At 45.2% G+C, this 19,900-nt stretch overlaps 1 protein-coding gene across 1 annotated transcript in view; it reads left to right on the forward strand.

Annotated features, from left to right (window-relative positions):
• The first annotated feature begins 4,911 nt into the window (after positions 1-4,911).
• The window catches only part of LOC119159543 (oxytocin receptor), a 38,886-nt gene continuing 23,897 nt past the window's right edge, over positions 4,912-19,900 (forward strand). Inside the window, exon 1 of the mRNA XM_037412343.2 lies at positions 4,912-4,944. The gene's annotated coding sequence lies outside the window, so the exon portion shown is untranslated. The remainder of the gene's footprint in view (positions 4,945-19,900) is intronic.

A 19,900-nucleotide genomic window follows, 5' to 3' on the forward strand; every position in this document is an offset into this window, starting at 1 on the left:
TCTGGAGCCTGTGTGCGTCGTGCCTCTTACCCCTGTCTCCTCTAAAGGCCACCCTGCTGATCATACTGCTTCCTCGGCCTTTACAGCTGCCATCAACAAAGACTTGACAGACTCACAGAAGCAGCAGCTGCTTGATTTGTTAGAAAGGCATGCAAACTCTTTTGACGTTTATTCATCTACCCTGCGCCAGACTACCACTACAGCACATCGTATTCAGACCGACGGAACATCCATTGTGTACCGCCATCCGTACCGCGTTTCCCTAGCCGAACGGAAATTCGTTGATGAAAACGTAGACAATATGCTGCAACGGGAGATAATCCGACCCTCAACCAGTCCTTGGTCGTCTCCAATCGTTCTGGTGCGTAAAAAAGACAGTTCAGTGCGATTTTGCGTCGATTACCGAGCACTCAATAAGATCACTAGGAAGGACGTATACCCCATGCCACGCATCAACGACACCCTCGATTCCTTACAAGGTGCTGAATTCATTTCGTGCCACGACTTGCGTTCCGCCTATTGGCAAATCTTTATGCACGAAGATGATGATGCTACGCGACAACGATGAGGATGCATGAGCAACACATGATAATGATGATAATGTACAGATGAAGAGGATTGGTGTACTAAATGCCCACAATAATCATTTTTTTCTATAGTAGGCAGGCATTTACTATGCCATTCTTCGTCATTCTTAAGAGATGCATGCTACCCGATTCACACTTGCAAGAAAATTTGTGCATTTTTTTTCTGCTGTGGCTGATGACGACGAAGAATTATGCCTGAAGCTTTTGTAATGAAGGTTGGAGCATTGAACGACCCACTCGTGACTCAATTCGCATTGCGTGGCGCCTGATTGTGCCTTTGCGTTTTTAAAACGTTTTGTTACTCATATTAACGCGATTCCCTTCCCGACATCAAGCCTGCCTAAGGCCAGTTTGTAACGGAGTTTGGAAGTACCGGTGTGGCTCTGTGGTAAAATACTTGGCTTGCATGCAGGGGACCTGGGCTAGAATTCCACTGTGTCCTGTTGTGTTTTGTGTCCATTGTGTTTCTTTATTTCGTGCGATAGTGGTTACAGACAACGGCGGCAGCGGACAAACAGGGCTCACGCGACCTTTGTTCTGGTCTCATAACAGCTTCCACTGTAAAGTCATTCAGGTCTGTCGCGCCGTGAGCTAGCTCATAGAGGGCCGCTCAAGAAAAAAAGAACTAAGAGGACGCTTGATCTCCGCCTTCGAGAGCAGAACGTGATATAGTGATGGGGCCCCACGCATCTTCTGAATAGCTAACCTGGCTTCGTTTCTCAGCCCATACCTCAACAGTGCCGCAAGAAAACTCACAGCTTAGCCACGGAGTGAATGATGATGAGTGGGGCGAAGCACTGGAGGGTTTCATCGCTAAGTTGTGAACCATCCGCGAATATCACCCACTACATTATTAAAGACGTGACAAACACTGTATATATTTATAAAGGATATTTTATTTTTGGTAAGTGGTAGCTATATGTCGCTTCCGTTCCCCCTTCAATATAAAAGCTTTATGGTCGGCGAAGTGATGGATGGGTGATAGGACGTAGCGGAATGTTTGCGAGGACTAAGTAGTGGGCAGTTTGCAAAGGTGAAACTATAGGCGGTCACGTAGAAACAAGAGATGAACACAGTGGGAAAATCTATGGTTCTTGATCATGCACCTGGATACATGTACACGTCCATCCTGCATTTCATATTGGCTAATTTTCAGCGGTATTGGCTTTATGGTCGATGAAGTGGTGGATAGGGGATGGGGTGTTGTGGTATGTTTGCAGGGTGGCTACATACACCAAAGGAAAAAGGACAGACACACACACTAAGGAGCTTTGCCCCTAAAACGAGGGTCTGTGCACGTACCATTGACTGCTTAAGCTAGCTTAGACTGCCAGCTGCAAGTACACATGTAAGCAAAGCACGTCTAGACGGGCAAGCGACAACCCAAATCAGATAAAACTGCATCGCCGCACCGTCTGCCGTTGAGCGTCTTATGTCGAGACATCGAAGAGCACGTGCGCGTCCTTTTACACTCGCAACCACATCTTTTTACCCGCTTGCTTGTTCTAGCTCATTACATTTAGCGTTATGCGGCAGGGTTTTCTTGTTGAATCCACCGCGCACTCAAATCGGTGGGGGCGCACTGGCGGTGAAGGTAATGACGCTTGTTTTACCTTTACCAGACAGGTAGCACGTAGCAGTCGGACCTTCCTTTCTCGTGAGAGTGGTCTGATGAATACTTTCAATAATACTTTTGCGGTTTGACGTTCGACTCCAAACAGTGAAATACGATTATGAGAGACGCGTAGTGGAGGGCTCCGGAAATTTCGACTACCTAGGTTCTTTATCGTGCACCTAAATGTAAGCTCATGGGTCTCAGCATTTTCGCCTTCAACGAAAATGCAGCCGTCGCGGCTGGGATTCGATCCCACGACCGCAGCCGATGAACACCATAACGACTAGACCACTTTTGTCATTCTTCTTATTTGCATGTTTATTGATTTCTTGGTCACCTCAACGCTGACCGTTGTTTTGTTTTTTCACAACCAACGTACAACACGGTATTTCTGTAAATCGAGCTTTTTAACACTGCCCCGTTAAAATATGTGCCGCTTCCACGAGTCGCGCATGGTTGTAGTAACAACGGAACTTGCCGCCGGCGTAGCTTTTCTCGGTTTCCAGAAGCTCAACTCAAACGCGCGTATGGAAGAGTGAGAATAGCCGGTCGTATCGGAGAGCAACATGGTGCGTTGGAGCTCAAGCAAAATTGGTGCATGCGAAACGAAGCCACGCCCACCACCGCGTAGCCATTTGTATACATACGCATTTTAGGAGCACCATTATCAATGACGTTAACGATACAATTTAGACACAAAACATCTTTCGGATGTGGCTACTCATAATTTCAGAGCCCAGTCCGATGCTTTAAAAGAACATGAAGTCAAGTAAAGCCTTAATGGCACAGAAACTAAATTGCAGTCACGTCTGGAGCCTATTACAGCGTTTCAGACAATGGTTGGTGGCCGAAGTGGGTGAAATCGTCAGTCAATTTTTGTCGCTCTTCTCCCTACACGGGTAGTCGGGTGATGCATATTTCATACAATAAATCACGGGGCACAGCTCACATTCGGGCGTCTCTGTGAGACGTATTAAAGGCAGGTAACCAAGTATTCTTTGTGTGTTCGTGTGTGTGTGTATAGGGGGGGGGGCGATAATAAAAAATTGTTCTAGTGTCTTATCTCAGCAGGCGTCTGTCATTGCTTTTCATGTGACCCCTGTGTCTTCTCGCCTCGTTGTCCGCGCAATGCTCGAGAGATGGCAGTTGACATCCATTCTTGAAAATAGAAATTGAAATCTGGCAAGTTGATGTTTAGCCCACGTACTCTCGTTCAATTTATTTCATATTTGTTTCACTACAGTTAAAGTATAATAATTATTTCCCCTACACACTACTTTGCTTGACTGTTTGTTAGTTTCATTAGGTTCGGCCAGATAAAAAACACGAACCCCCGAACCACGCCGCCTGTTTTGTACGAGTGTCGGAAGCGATTCTTCTGTGTCTTCCATTCGACAAGCGAACTCAGACGCAAACTTGAAACCATTCCTAAAGAGAGAAAAAGAGAGAGAGAGAGAGAATTTATTTACAGAAAGGTAGAGAGGAAACCATTCCTACATTCAGGTATTTCTTTCTGGTTAGAAATGCAACTTCAAAACCGAAATCTTGATTTCGAAAATTGTGCTTGATGTAACCTCTCCTTGATGCAAGAGCTCGTGAGTCGAAAACATGTTCTTTTATACTTTCTCTGCACCGAGGACAGTTTTTTTTTTTTGAACTTATACCATTTCAGTGGGCAATTGTCGGCCAACCTGTTAACCTGGCTAACCTCTTCATGTAGCTTTATTTTTTTTTCTTTCTCTCTTTCTCCCATCGCACTTCTTCATTTAAACCTGACTTTTGACCAGTTTCAAGAGTGAAGACAAAGTACCTGAAACGTTCGTCACGTATGTGATAAAATATAAGGATTGCCGTGAACCTAAGAGGCCGCTTCCCCTTATAAAAAAATTTAATTGGTATCGTTTTTTTTTTCGCCACTTGTCTGAGTGACTCACCAAATGTCCTATTTAGCTTCGTTGGCTTTTTCTTCTTCTTCTGCTTTTTTTCTTCTTCTTCATCTTCTTCTTCTTCTGTTTCTTTTTTCTTCTTCTTCTTTTTTTCTTTTCTTCTTCTTCTTCTTCTTCTTCTTCTTCTTCTTCTTCTTCTTCTTCTTCTTCTTCTTCTTCTTCTTCTTCTTCTTCTTCTTCTTCTTCTTCTTCTTCTTCTTCTTCTTCTTCTTCTTCTTCTTCTTCTTCTTCTTCTTCTTCTTCTTCTTCTTCTTCTTCTGCTTCTTCTTCTTCTTCTTCTTCTTCTTCTTCTTCTTCTTCTTCTTCTTCTTCTTCTTCCTCCTCCTCTTCTTCTTCTTCTTCTTCTTCTTCTTCTTCTCGTCCTCCATGGCATAGAGAGATAACCTCACAGAGGGCACATTACTACCGACGTGAAGTTTTCCGGCAAACGAACGTTGCTGGCAACATGAAAAAAAGAAACAAAAACAGCAATGCCAAGTGGTCATAGTGAATTGTTCGCGCTGACGTGGGGTATTACTTATAAAATATATGACAACTAAAAAAATAGCATATAGGAACAAGTAGTTTGCTTTGCCGCTAAAACACTAATTATGCAAGAAAGCACGCTTTGAGGCGAAAGGCAGATTCATTTAGAATGATTTAGAATGCGCAAGAACCGCACAATTTAATAATAAGTCACATGTTTATTTAAACTAAAGGAAGGTTTTCGAACATTGATGGTAACTATTTTATCTGTTTTTCTCTGACGTCTGACGCAGAACTGATTGCGGCAAGACAAAACCAGCGTTTCCTTCAGGTATGTGATGCTGTTGTGTTTTGAATGTTGTCCGCACTTACTGAGTATGCTTTACGTTTTATACCATTCACACTACGTAGAAAGTTTGTGTGTGCAGTTACAAAACACACATGTTCCAAACTACATGAAAGCGAGGGCATCGGCTTAATTAAGAGAACGCTTCACTGCGGAAGCTTGCCCAAAACACTGGATCGATATTGATTACGTTTGTCGCATCCAAACGAAAGAGTGTAACTCTGGTAAGTTAAACGAGTAAAGAAAACATTTCTAAATAATTTCTTCGCAAACGCTATTTCCTATTTTGCAGTCGTGTTTTTTAGCACCAAACATAGGATGAAAGATAGGCTCGCATTTTCTCTTACAAGTGACTGCAGCGGCAAAAGTGTGTTTGAACACAAAACTTGAACAATGCGTAAAATAAAATTTTTTTCTCGGGCAAAAACAGTTTTTTTTTCGGGCAAAAACTGTTTTTTGTTTGTCTTGTAGCATTTAGAAATTTCCAGTTGGCTTATATAAATACTTCAATACCAAATTTTCTTGCAAAATGTCGCTTAAGAAAACTAATACCTTCGAATGTGAGTGTGTTATGTAAGCACTCTCAGTAACCAACTTTTACAGCTTGATCATGCTTAAAGAAGCATCGAAAATGCGAAGCAATGAACGCGATAGACACAAATTGGACGGTCACGTGGAGAATGGCTAGCATATCAAAACGTGTCCCGCGTTTCTCACGCACAAGTGACGTACGGAACGTACTCACAAGTACAGATGAACGCGAATAAGCGTCTCATTTGATACTTCGCTTGGTCTGAAAAAGCGTCCTTTTCACAAACGAGGGCAGTGCAGCGAGTGCAGGGACCTTTGTGTGCCCGGTAACTACAGCAGAATTGTTCCCCACGAAACCCAAAGGCTAGCCAAGACGTGCGATTCTCCCCACTGCAAGATAAGGGCGCGCGATAGAGCCTACACGCTCTAATTCGTTACGCAGAACAAAGTACGCGTGAGAGACGAGGGCCACCACGCGCTCACGGCGCCATCGTGCTTGTAATGCTGAAAACACGATACCACCCCCCCCCCCATCACACACACACCCCGAGATGCCCGCCAACAGCGGTAAGTGGTAGATATGAATAGGTTGCCGTTTGGACGTTCAAGAAAGTACCCTTCGGGTGGCTCAGTGGTTGAAGCCTCGCATTGACGACGCGGAGGTCCCACGATCGATTCCGCGCGCCGGAGTCTTTTTTTTTTCTGGAATATGTTTCTTTCTTGCGTTTTCATATATATATATATATATATATATATATATATATATATATATATATATATATATAGGCAGGCATGGTGGTTGAGTGGCCGTAGCGTTGCATATAGTCTAGTAGATCCTCCGTGAGCGGTCACAACGTGGTTTATTTCGACGTTTCGGCCTAGAGTCTGGCCTTCATCATTCCTGATGAAGGCCAGACTCTAGGCCGAAACGTCGAAATAAACCACGTTGTGACCGCTCACGGAGGATCTACTAGACTATATATATATATATATATATATATATATATATATATATATATATATATATATATATATATATATACGTATACATATACGGTGCATGACATCGACGCCGACGTTTACGTCGAATCCGACGCCGGCGGCTAAATTCAGCCGAAAGTGTCCATATAATTGTTATCGCAATAAAAGGGACCGAAAACTGAAAGCCAACAATTTCCCAAAACAATTCAACTAATAAAAGGTTTGTTTTGCCGCTACAAAATGCTTATTGCCAAAAAGCACGCTTTACAGTCAAAAACCACACCACGTCTGTTTTGCTATCTCTCAAATGCTTGAACTTTATTAGTCAATAAGTACCAATTCGTCCGCTCTGAAGTGAAAGAAGAAAAGCAATAAAAGTTTAGCATGTGCACTAGAAGGTATTAATTATACCGTGCTCAAAATTACGCTGTCGGCTCATAACTATTCGCGGCTTGCGCCCTGGCACGTCGCAGGTACGTGACCTGGTTGCCCGGAATTGTCTGAGAGTTCAGCCAATATCAAGACGACCAGATGCCATTCTCATGCACGCTGTTACATGCTTGTAGCCACTAAGTGGCCCATCACTCTTCAGGGAATTCATTAGTGGGGCACCGATGCTATTCCGCCATCTCGAAAGTTATGTCCCCCTACAACCACAAGGTTTGCATAGTGGAACCGTAGTTTGAACAACCATGTTGGATCTATCTATCTATCTATCTATCTATCTATCTATCTATCTATCTATCTATCTATCTATCTATCTATCTGTCTGTCTGTCTGTCTGTCTGTCTGTCTGTCTGTCTGTCTGTCTGTCTGTCTGTCTGTCTGTCTGTCTGTCTGTCTGTCTGTCTGTCTGTCAACGTGCTGGTTAATTGCTTTAATAAAAACGTCTCATTATGTGAAATGTCTAAGGGGAATTTCTTCACGTGAATAAGCAAGACTTCAGTAAAATCGCTTCGCTTCTCACATGGAAAGTGCACGTTAATTTGACGAAAGCATCTCATTAGGCACAAATGAATCATGCATGGGCCTCAAAGCTAAATAACTTACATGACTCATGATAATATCCCACAATGGGACAATAAAAAACGCCAGTTCCACTCCTGTGCGAACTCTGTAAACAACTGAACTATATATATATATATATATATATATATATATATATATATATATATATATATATGCTAAATGCTATGCACTACTTCTCTTCCCTCCTTATTTCCTTCCTCCACACCCTCCCTGCTCGTTTCGACTCTCTTGATGTACTAACTATGCGTACTCTCTCTTTCTCTCTCTAATTATCTTCTCTAATTTTTTTCTATCATATTTTCTTCCCCATTACCCATCTCTAAAGGGGCTGAGGCGTGCCCCCATGGCGGGAGGTGCAAAATAACGTCTTTTTTCTTTCCCTGTTTTTCGAATCACTGCCTCTCTCCATACTAGGAGATTCTTGGCGTATACCCACTTTCTATGGCTCATACGCAACGAGTTTTCTGTCCACGACTATGGACCAAGCTGAGTTGTTGAAAGAAGCGCCGATTCAATAGTCGCCATTGCGGGTGCGTGAATGCTGCAGTGCTAAAGAAGGTGTTCGTCTGCAGCTGTAAGTCGCTAGGACCTGCGAAGGAGACAAGAGAGCGAAAATAGGGAGAAACACAAATGGACGCCAGGTTCACTGAGAAGCTGTATGGTGAAACATACTCCCCGTGTACGATTTCGCCACAGAAATTGCTGGGTGACGTATTCAATACACATTTGAATTCATTGACGATTTAGCTTAACAAAAACCGTATTTGCGGATTTCTAAGCTTGCCGGCTGGCATATAAGCTCGGCGGCAAATATTTATTGTGTTTTTAGAGCATGGGTTTCAGCGCAATCGTACTAGCAAACACCTTTTTATGAGTACTCCACCGTTATGGTTTCGTGATGTCCAGATCGAGGTCGTGGGTGCAGTGCCGCCTTCGACGGCTTCCTTTCGATGTTAGCGGATTAAAAAATAAACTCGTCAAACAGCCCTGTTGATTGAAACTATCGTGGAGGCTTCTGCTATGACGGGGTGATTACAGTGATAACTTAATCTTTGAATGGAACGCTTCGGTTTCGTGCTATCGCAAACACAGATATCTAAACAAATATATCAGTATCCAGTCCACAAACCTGAATAACTACCGCTATCCCGAATGGGTCAGCGCGAAGCTTGCCTCGCGCAGACGTAGTTAAGCAACAAAGTAATTTAGCATTAATTAAACGTCTCACCGTCGCCGACTGCTTACCGTAGCAGCTATTGCGAATAATATATTGAAGCTAGAGCAAAAGTAGATTCGGTGCTCTCTACCTAACTTTCTCTCAGTGTAATAAACAGAGGTAAACTACGAAGAAAGAATTGGCGCCTCGGATTCTGTATGACTGTGGTCAGAGTCGAAACCTTACGCAGCCGCAACGTAAGAAACTAATTACTTATTCTGTCAATATCTACTTGAAGGGCAACGGAGCTCTGCGGACTTTGAAAGGACTCTCTCTGACTCTCGCAATCACTAAAGCCGGTTTCCATTTCTTATCCCGGCGTTTTCTAAGTAATGCAATAACGCAGCGGTTGCTCGTTAGAAGATCAATTAAAATTGCCCCATTGCGTTGGTTAGTATTCACCAGCTTGCGTCATTGTGAAATCGTCTACACCAGTGCGCTGAAAACACGAACATTTAGACGGTTGCCTGTCGGCCACCGGAAAAATTAAAGCGTTTGTTATTCGTGATCTTGCATTGCTCATTACTAGGCCCAGGGGGTACAATAGTACCGAATAATAAATTAATGATTACCTCCACCAGAAGCAATTACATCACGGTGATGAAGGCGGCGCCATATTTTATGCCTCCTATGAAAGCTTATCTTGCTTATTTTTTTTTCTTCGAGACATTCTTTTTTGAACCCAGGGAAGACGTTTTGCATTCCACTTCACAAGTATAAAGCGCGCTTGCGCTCAATAACGAAATAATCAACTAACTAATTAACTCACTTCAATAACTAGCTTATCGGCTCTTGCATGATAATAGAGAGAGAAAAGAGTTTGGAAATAAAGTTAAACGGTGTCGCTCCTAGTCAAGGAAGTTAAGCATTCCGAGGAGTCATAAAAGCAGAGGCAATAACGAAAATAATAATTTAAAACTTCTCTTTTAAAGGCCACAGCTTTAACGGAGCTTTCCGAGCAGGTTTTAAGACTCCAGGTCGTCAAGATAAGTATGGCGTCTTCCGCTGTACGGGAAATCAGATAGCCCCTTCGTAATTGCAAGCACGGAGCACAAAACAGTGTAAAAGAAGGAAACTACAAAGACAAACACAATGCACACTTATCCCTATGGGATTTTTTTTTTTGCAGCTAGACACGCGAGAACGGGTAATTTGTTCAGAGATTCGCTATGGTAACAATTAAGCGCTCTGTCAGCACTTCATGTAATCGGTGGTTAGTTAGTGCATATAAACCGGACTATCACGTTAAATTATCCTAAATAGTGCAGCGCTCTCAAATTACGCTTCAGTATAAATGGTAACGATTGTGATGATTATCCCGCGTGAACTCGCTGGCGCTCAGACAGCTTTAATTTCGTGGGGAAGTGCTTGAGATAACACAGACGTTTTTTTTATGTTCGGCACAAAAATTCAGTAATTTGACACAACCTGTAACGAACCCTAGCGAGTCTCCTTGCAGCTCTGAGTCGTTCAATCGTGTCCCGACGGCGCCCGAGGCTATCACAAATAAGGCCAAGTTTAACAGCTCACTGCCCTCTATACGACTTGGACGAGTCGTAACCTTGATTCCCTGCAAACATGCACTCTTTTCTCGAGCTTAAAAGCAGGTATTTTCTTTTCCACGCGGGCTCAGCTGTCAAATTAGTCGCAGCTCCGCGAAGCATCCAACGAAACTCTACTTAGAGTGTGGTGTATCAGGCCTGCGGCTAGGCTTCACTGGCCGACCTTTCCGCCTCTAAGTACATTAGGCACTCCTCCCTCTCTTTCTCTTTTCTTTTTCTCTCTCTCTCATTCACTCTTGCTCACTCACTCACTCACACAGGAAAACAGCAGAGTCCTCAGTAATTGAATTGCGAAGAGACTTCGCTTACCCCCTTGAACTTCATTGACAGCCCTAATCAGCGTATTTCACTAAGGAACGGCCACGGTTAAATACAGATACTCCTGATCTATTACCCCATTGGCGAACAGAAGGCACTCTGGCCATTCACTTTTGTGAAACGGAATAGAATAACCAGCGTCGTAATCTGACATGCTGTGTGAGGAACGCTCATGCCCCCTGTGCTATGCTCACAAATAGAGTAACGTTGGGCCCGCCTATTCTTCCTGGTGTCATTATACTCGCCAAGTGGTCTCACGCTCACACTACTTATTACGAGTTTTATTGCGTGTGGCGCTAAATGCCATCAGCTGCTCAGAGAAACCAACAGCCTTGCGAACTCGATGGTGTGACGCGACATAACAACAGTAAAGCAGCTGAAGTACAAGGAAGCGGAAAGAAAACAACATAGCGCTATTGTTGTGTTCATCCTGTGTTTCTGTTCTTCAAGCGCCTTGTAGTTATGTCGCACCAACAAGGCTGAACATCGGCACTGCCGCACAAGCTCCAAGCTCCCTCTCTGTTGTTTGCAAAGTGTGGGCAATTTGTGGCACCAGAATGCTCAGCTATTCAACGCATGACGTTTGTACGCTTGAACCAGTACGCCAAGTTTGGCTCCGTCCCGCGTGAGGAGAGATATCCTCGCATGTGGCTTTAGAACGAAATGTAGGTTGCGTGCGCAACTCTGTTCCCTTGGAAAACATTGAGCATTGGCAGGAGCACCAAGCATGGGAGCGACAACGGCGGTGAGCTGCGGTGATTGTTCGCCCTTATATGTGGAGAACCCTCTATATGCCTACAGCGTCAAGGAATACCCTTTGTGCTCAGAAAACGCATATAAGCAGTGAAAGATTGAGCTAGTACATTTACTTCTAGCGGCTGATCAAATCTTTGCCCTCATATATTTAGAGGAGCTCTCCAGGCTATTTAAAGAAATGGGGCCGCAAATTCTCAAAAGTAACAAACATACGATATTCGCTCAGTGCCTTCATAGTTACCTATACTGCAGCGGTAGACATTTTGAGGTGATTATAAAAATATGTCAATTACGTGAGTAAGTGCATATAGCAAACTAATTAAACGTTTGACCTCAGTTATAAGAGCTTCGCTTGAAATACAGCCACGAGCAGTATACAGTCAAATGTGGTATATTGCTGTATACTCTTAGTCGTGGGTATCGCACTCACCTCGAACACCAGTCTTCAATTACATTTACTCCTGCAAGGGGCAGAAGAAGGCAGCAGGAGAGAGGAGGGTACTTTGTAAAAATTTCGGCTAACGTTCCCACTTGACAGGCCCTTCACATATGTTGTATACGAGTCATTTCTGAAGATTTTGGTGCCAGGATACGAACAACTAATCGATACCGATCCTGATCTCTAAAATTACTAAAATCTTGACGCCAACTCTGAGTATTGTTGTACGGTTATGCATAAAAACGTGGTAACCGCTGGGAGGGAAGAAACGCTTAAGACCACTGAAGCATGATTTGCTCCTAAACATACTCATTAAAATATTCTTAATTGTATTGGATGAAGAGATGAGCCTGCTGTGGGCAGCTAGCGAGAGGTCAGCGGGTCGCGTTTTTGAGACCCCTGTTCTAAGCGGTCCTGTATTTACGCGCCCGGTGTAAAGAAGGTAAGGTCACCATAAATATCTGTTCCTCTACACGCCAAGTTCTCCGGCGTCTTATTCATTCAGACTTCTTTTCTACGAGGGCTTCAATTGAATTTATTTGCTGTCGGTCACACAAAGAACGTAATTATTCATTCTCATATTTCGAAAGGTTGTGCAACAGCGATGTTATTCTAGTCGTCTGCTGAGGTATATATATGGTAGTTGCGTAAGTTGAACTTCCTTTTCGGTCTAATTCAGTCGAATTCCATAAATCTGCATAAATTGTCAGAGGCTGCCTATTTTTTTTTCAACTCTAACGGCAAGGGGCACCTCGAAGGGAGGACTTCAATTTAGCCATTTGGTTCGGCCGCCGGTCTGATATATGCTAGGCACCAGTCCGCCGAGGTTGTGATATGGTTATACGGTGCTTGACTGCTGACGCGAAGATCGCGTCACTACGATCTCGGTCGCTACGGTTCCATTTTCGATGGAGGCAATATGGTAGAGGTCCGGGTACTGTGCGAAGTCAGTGCACGTCAAAGAACAGCAGGTGGTAGAAATTGACGAACCCCTCCACTGAAGCGTCCTTCATAATTATATCGTTATTTTGGGACTAATACTCGAGATTTTACTAGGTACCCGTATTATTTCATTTCCGGCATGTGTCATGAGCTCTTTATTCAAACATAACAAGTGAGAGTTGGAGATGGTATCTGGAATACAGCGATTTCCTCCCTGTTGAACGAAGTTTTAGGGAGGTCACCATGTTATTGCGCTTTCGAGAGTGTCCTGTGTGCCTATATATTCTGCCTCATGCTCTGTACAGTGTGCAATTGTTACTTTGTGTTGCCAGCCTGTAGTAAGCCATTCGTGAAGCATTTGCCTCTATCCGCGGGTGCAACGTCAGGTCATGTCTGCAGAACAGAAATCGTAAAACTGCAAAACCACTTTCGAGACATCCCTGCAGGAAATTGTTTTAAGGTGCCTCGGGCTTCCAGCCAAGATTCACCGTTCGTACTGTTGAAGCTTCGCCTCGGGTAAACTGCAATCTCTGATGTGTTCTATCTCACGCGAGCGCAAATAAAAGCACTGTCGTCTCATTTCTTTGCAATGGAGACCGATGCTATGTCGGAACATTACGTCTGTTTCAAAGACTACGCAGAGCGCACTTACCTCCGAGCACTTCGCAAACTGCTCTCGGTGATGGGCCGCGAGAAGGCTTACCTCTATTGCGGCATGAGCCACGCTGTCTTCGTTGAAGTAAGCTGCCTATGAAACCCGAAAGACAATATTAGTGTTCGTATACATCGCATTATATTGAACGACTCACACGATAAGTCGTCGGCTCCAGTCTCATGTAGCCCAGACGGCGCGTGATACACAGGGCTCTGGTTCTCGTACGAGCACTAGCAAAACTCTCGGTTGCACTCAAACTCAAGAGAACCAGTAAGTTGTATTCGGAGAAAAAATCCACACCATCTTTCATAAGAGAATCCTGATGGGATGGGAAGCAGCAGCTTCGCGCATGTGTGGCGTCACGGGTTCAACGGCGCTAACGCGGGTGCTGCGGTGAGTGCTGGAAGATTAGGGTCTTTTAGAATAGCGCACCGCGAGCCCTTGTGGTGTGGGCGCTGCCACTGCGCACGCGTCGTAACGCAAGCCGCCGTCCGGCCCGCACGCAGAAAATCCGAAATAGCGTGCGGTGATCACGGCCCGCGAGGCCCGCAAAGTACTGTGAGTAGCTTCCGTGCATTTGGGTTTGCAGTCGGGGCGAAAGCCCCTAGATATCTCTCTAGGGAGAGCAAGCGCTATTCTAAAACTCACATGGCACCCGCTATGCCCGCAACGCCCGCAGCCCCTGCAAACGGTATTCTAAAACTCCCTATTCGCTAGCGGCGGTCGTGGTAGCGGAGCGAGCAGGGGTGGTGGCAGCTGCGGGCACTGCGACGGAGAGTGACGTGACCATGCGAGGAAGAGAGTGACGACAACGTGCAGCTGTGGTGCGATCTACTTGGTACCGCTTCAACTCCTGCGGCGAGGGAAGCGCATTGCAGCGCGTTCGTGTGGACGCACGGAGCGACAGCGTCACACAGGCTAGTCAAAGAGCAGCTCGTATATAAAATATGCGAAAAGGATTTGCTGCAGACGAGCACTTGAAAGTGGGAGCATGATCGACGTAACTAATGGGTTGAATAAGTGACCGTTAGTAGTTGTCTAGTTTGTATATTCATTGCATAAGCCAAGAGGTATTCCGACGCATTGTTTAAGATGTATGAATGTTCTCTTCTAGTGTCACAGGTCCCGTTAATTAGGGAGGCGATAACCGGGCTATTTTCAAGGGCCGAGGTATTGCCCCCCCCCCCCGAACCGGACCACGAAAGTGCGGACAATTTAGAAGTGACCCTATTTGGCGCGCTAATAGACGCCGGCTGTGGTCCAAAGAACGAGCCAGAGTGGAGAGTTGATAAACAAAAGAAAATTATATTCTCAAGTATGGCAGATCAAACAATACACAAACATGCACACTCGGCAATAGTTCCGTACAATATTTGACCAATCAAACAATGGACTATCCGAAACAATCACCTACACTCAGAACAACGGACATAAACAACAATACGTGCTACAATGCAAACACATGCATCAAACAACCAAGACACCTAAAGACTAGAGTTCGAAAACTTATTCAGTCCAAAGTCCTGGTACATTCAAAGTACATGGTACATTTTTAATAATATAAACGTACAAAGTTCTACCTTTACAACATTTGTAGAATCATATTGATCACATCACGTCCCCGCAACAGCACTTTGACTCACTCGGCATACACAGCGCAGGATAAACAATAATAACACAACATATTGCACTCAACACTGCCACACGCATTTAAATCCAACCCAATCTCTTTGTGCAGCGCACCTGCTTGCGGTTCTCGCCTCGATCTCTTCTTATTGCTCTTGTTTCTGTTCCGATGAACCCTTTCAAACGACGGTATCTGAGGCGGCGTCTCAGCCATCGTTGACAGTTTCGACACCGTTAACGGGTCATAAAGTTCAACCGATCTTATCTGGTTATTCACCAGCTTTTTCACGTCACGACTATAGGCCTGGCTGGGCGACTCCGTCATCTTTTCTCTGTTGGTCGGTTAAGGTCGTTCCGCCGCAAGTCCAGCTATGCGGCACGTTTTCTCGTTCAACACGATCATCACCCGATTAGCTGTCTTTTTTAAGTGTGAATACACTTTATAAGCGACCCCAAACCATCCACCGCCGTCGGCGGCGTCCGCAGTCTTCTCTCTATCTTTAAAAGAAAGAGGACTTGGCGGGCCGCAGCGCGACGCTCTACCGAATAAGCCACGGACGCGACGCTGATATCGGTGTCAGTAACGCGCCTTATACCCCCTCCCCCTTCGCTCACTCCTCCGCTCTCCTCGCTCGCTGCAGCTGCGCGCGCACCCCTCTCTCTCGCACGCCCGCCTTCTCTTTCAGTCTCCCGTCGAGAGCGGGTCGTGCGATGGATGTCCCGGAGGCAACGCTACCATCTGGATATAAGGCGCGTTACTGACACCGATATCAGCGTCGCCAACGGATTTTAACTTTACTCCCCCTCATAGCATCACCCCGTGCATTCGCACTTAACCATGTTCACCCTCGGGGAAATGCTTGGGAGTTTTACCCGGGCTTCACCTTGAGCTCGGGTGAAATCCGTCGCGGGATGCTCCTCTACTGTATCTCGTGGTCCCTGTGTCGGCGAGGGCTCCATCTTCAGGTCTTTCCCCAAACGTTCGGGATCGCTCAGCCCTCGCGCCCCGTCGATGATGAGGTCGTACAGGGGGGTCGTCATACACAGGGCACTAGCCTTCCCGCCAAAGTAGGGAGTTTCAAGCTCAACCTCAGCTTCAGGGAGCATCTGAACCGAACCACCAATTAGGCAAACCAGCTTAGTTCTGCCTGTTAACTTCCTTTTCCGTATCAAGTTTTAGATGCGGAAGCATCTTATACTCGCGCCTTGTAGTGCGCCGTCCGCGCCGTCCGCGCCGTCCACACCGCCTTAGTTGAGCTAATTCATTACGTCTGATACAATAATCACTCGTTCTCTGCTACTGCAATATTCACGCGTTCATCAAGTATAAGGTTATTTGTTGCACTTCAAAAGCATACATGTGTCCGAGTTAAAACGGTCAAAGTTTCACATTAAATGCACCAGGAAGGTAAAGTATTGGTACGGAAACCAGTAACACAAACATGAGCTTGTACGGTAAAGTTAGCTATTTAAAACCTACGCGAGCGTCGGTGCACACTGAACCATGCCTGTGTATTCAGGCATGTGTCTAACTCTGTTACCAGCCACTAAACTGTTTTAGCGGGACGGCTCAGTGCTCTCCCATAGTTGAGTACGAAGTACTCAAAATCGTTCAACATATTAGATGCGGAAGCATCTTATACTCGCGCCTTGTAGTGCGCCGTCCGCGCCGTCCACACCGCTTCTCGAACATTCGACAGCTGACGCGCGCGCATGCGCCGTCGCGCCGTCGCCCACCATCTGTGCCGCGCGCGCTTCTCCTTCAAGAACATTCGACAGCTGACAGCGCATGCGCCGTCGCGCCGTCGCCATCTGTGCCGCGCGCGCGCTTCTCCTTCGAGAACATTCGACAGCTGACAGCGCATGCACCGTCGCGCTGTATATATACTCAAGGTCGGCGCTCGCTCGCTCAGTTGCCGCTCGTCCGTTGGTTCGTCGCAATAAATAAAACACCGCCCTTTCGCATACGTGCCGTACGTGTTCACTCATTTAACACCCCATTTCACAACCACGTTAACCAATTTAGCCATCGACCCAAGTAAGTCGCAATTTAACACCCGTTAACCAATTACATGCTTCCGCATCCTCCTCAGTGTTCCCCCGAGGGAAGCTGCGGGCAATTTTTTTTCTGTTAACTCCCTTTTCCGTACCAAGTTTGGGTGCAAAAGGGGCATTTCCTTCCAACTCAAAGTCAGACTAACGCTATACCTCTTTCCCTACACAGCAATGCCACACAATTGTGCACCCACGATGGCAAGATCCTGCCGACACCCATGCTTATGTGGCGCGCAGAAACTTTCGATCGCCTCTAACGACGAACCCCGCCTGCAGTGTTTCGCTTTAACTTTCACTACACGCGAAGCCACGCACGTTAAAACAAACCCGCTTCTTATTTCCTCATAAGGAAGCAGTGAGGATTTGATCAAAATATCTCGAACTCAAAGCCCTCTTATATAACCTCTGCAGTTGTACTACTGCCTTCTCAAAGAAGTTGTGCTCTGTCCCAAAATCCAGTTCGTCTCACGTGCGAAAGTAGCCTTGTTTCAAATCCATACAAGGCTCCAATTTCAAAATTTGGCGAAACCATTACCTTTGCGTGAGCGACCTTAAGCATTACAGCATTAGCGACCATTACAGCATTAGCGACCTTAAGACACGTATGCTATAAGTCACGGCGTAAGCTAGAAACATACGCTGCGTTCTCTCCTGTCCGTGGTACGGGCATCACAGGGGGAGTAATGAATGGCTTCCTGCTTTATCGTTTCGTTTCAGCGATAAGGTAAGAACTATCACCGTTGGCACTGGCAAACGTCGTGCGCCACTGAGTGTGCAATGCTCTCTGGAAATCGTTACTGCAACGCTAACACATATCGTACTACAAATTTCGTAGGATAGATATCTGTTTCGAAAGTGGTGTCTTGCTAAGATATAATGTCCCGACATCCGAAAGGTAGCCTCGGGAGCCTTAACCTGACACATATATATATATATATATATATATATATATATATATATATATATATATATATATATATATATATATATATATATATATATATATATATATATATCACAACGTGGTTTATTGCGACGTTTCGGCCTAGAGTCTGGCCTTCACCAGGATTAAAGGTACAGTTTGTTGGTGCTCAGCTTTATACAATCTCAAATCAGAGGGAAAGGAAAGAGGAAAAAGACAGAAAAAAAGAAAAAAAGAAGAAAAGAAAAAAGGAAAAAAGAGAAAAAGAATATAAGGTGGACTCCCCTCGGGCGCTCCCCTTCCACTCTTCCTTCCACTTCCCCTTCATCTCTCTCCCCTTTCTCCTCTTCACCTTTCTGATGTCAGTGGTCTGTGTATGCTTCCTTTCACTAACGCATTCTTCCCGACCAGACGGCGCCTCCTGGCACTGGCGGTTCGGTGTGGAGCAAAAAAGAGCTTTTTTAGGAAGTTCTAAGCCTTTAACTACTCTGGGTCCCGTCAACATTTCGTCGTAATGTTGACGGGATCCCGATGCTCTACCACTGAGCTACCACAACAACTATCCCCCCAGCCACTTTATTGTACATCTATGTCAATTTAAACGTGGGAGTGTCAGTCAGCGCCACTAGTAGCCATGGCGGCGAATGTGGCACACTCTTTATGAGCCTGTTAGGCGTCACGTAGCACGTGAACTTATTACTAACTGGCAGCTGACCAATAGTCCCTCGTATACAACCTAAAGGCACCAAGTCTGCCAGTACGAGACCTTCGTTAAGGAATAAGGGAAACAAGTGTATACTTAAGGGCTCGTTTTTCGTGTTTTTACACAATATCAATGAGATCTAACAAACAACAATGCCAAGGAAAGTATAGGGGAATTTATTAGGCCAGTTGTAATGTAAATGAGAACAAAGAAAAGTGGGTGAAAAGATAACTTGCCGTGAGCAGGATCCGAACCTGCGACCTTCGAATAACGCGTTCGATGCTCTACCACTGAGCTACCACGACAGCTATCCCCCCAGCCACTTTATTGGGTATCTATGTCAATTTAAACATGGGAGTATCAGTCAGTGCCACTAGTAGCCATGGCGGCGAGTGTGGCACACTCTTTATGAGCCTGTTAGGCGTCACGTAGCACGTGAACTTATTACTAACTGGCAGCTGACCAATAGTCCCTAGTATACAACCTAAAGGCACCAAGTCTGCCAGTACGAGACCTTCGTTATGGAATAAGGGAAACAAGTGTATACTTAAGGGCTTGTTTTTCGTGTTTTTACACAATATTAATGAGATCTAACAGACAATGATGCCAAGGAAAGTATAGGGGAAGTTATTAGGCCAATTGTAATGTAAATGAGAACAAAGAAAAGTGGGTGAAAAGATAACTTGCCGTGGGCAGGATCCAAACCCCGGGCTAAAAGGAAAAGAGAGGGAAGCAGAAAGAGAGAGGTGTGATAGCAGGGGTTATGGTACAGTACAATTAGGAACTGTACACACGTGTGCAGTGCGTGCCCTACGCACGAAAGTTTTACGCCATTGCACGTGCTCTAGAGAGAAGCGTATCAACCTGTCTCACTTAAAACCGCTGTAAACTGCGATATGTGGCATGGTGTCAACTTCTTGCTGTCCAGCTTTATGAAAACTTGCATGACACGATTATGGAATGTCACTAACTATCACCAGTAGCAGTTCTATAGAAAAGACCAAGAAACACTACAGCACATATTACCGCTGCTGGTAACGTACACACGACGATGCTTTTTGTAACATTGGACAGGAAAAAAATCCTCCCAGTGGTGTATGACATGTCAGACGCTATTCGGCATATCTTGTGCGGGTGTCCTCAATATGCGGCCGGAAGGCAGAGAATTAAGCGCATCATAGATTGGATGGAATCCGGGCGCCATGG

This window comes from Rhipicephalus microplus, unplaced genomic scaffold (assembly GCF_043290135.1).
Source record: "Rhipicephalus microplus isolate Deutch F79 unplaced genomic scaffold, USDA_Rmic scaffold_145, whole genome shotgun sequence".
NCBI classification, from domain to species: Eukaryota; Metazoa; Arthropoda; class Arachnida; order Ixodida; family Ixodidae; genus Rhipicephalus; species Rhipicephalus microplus.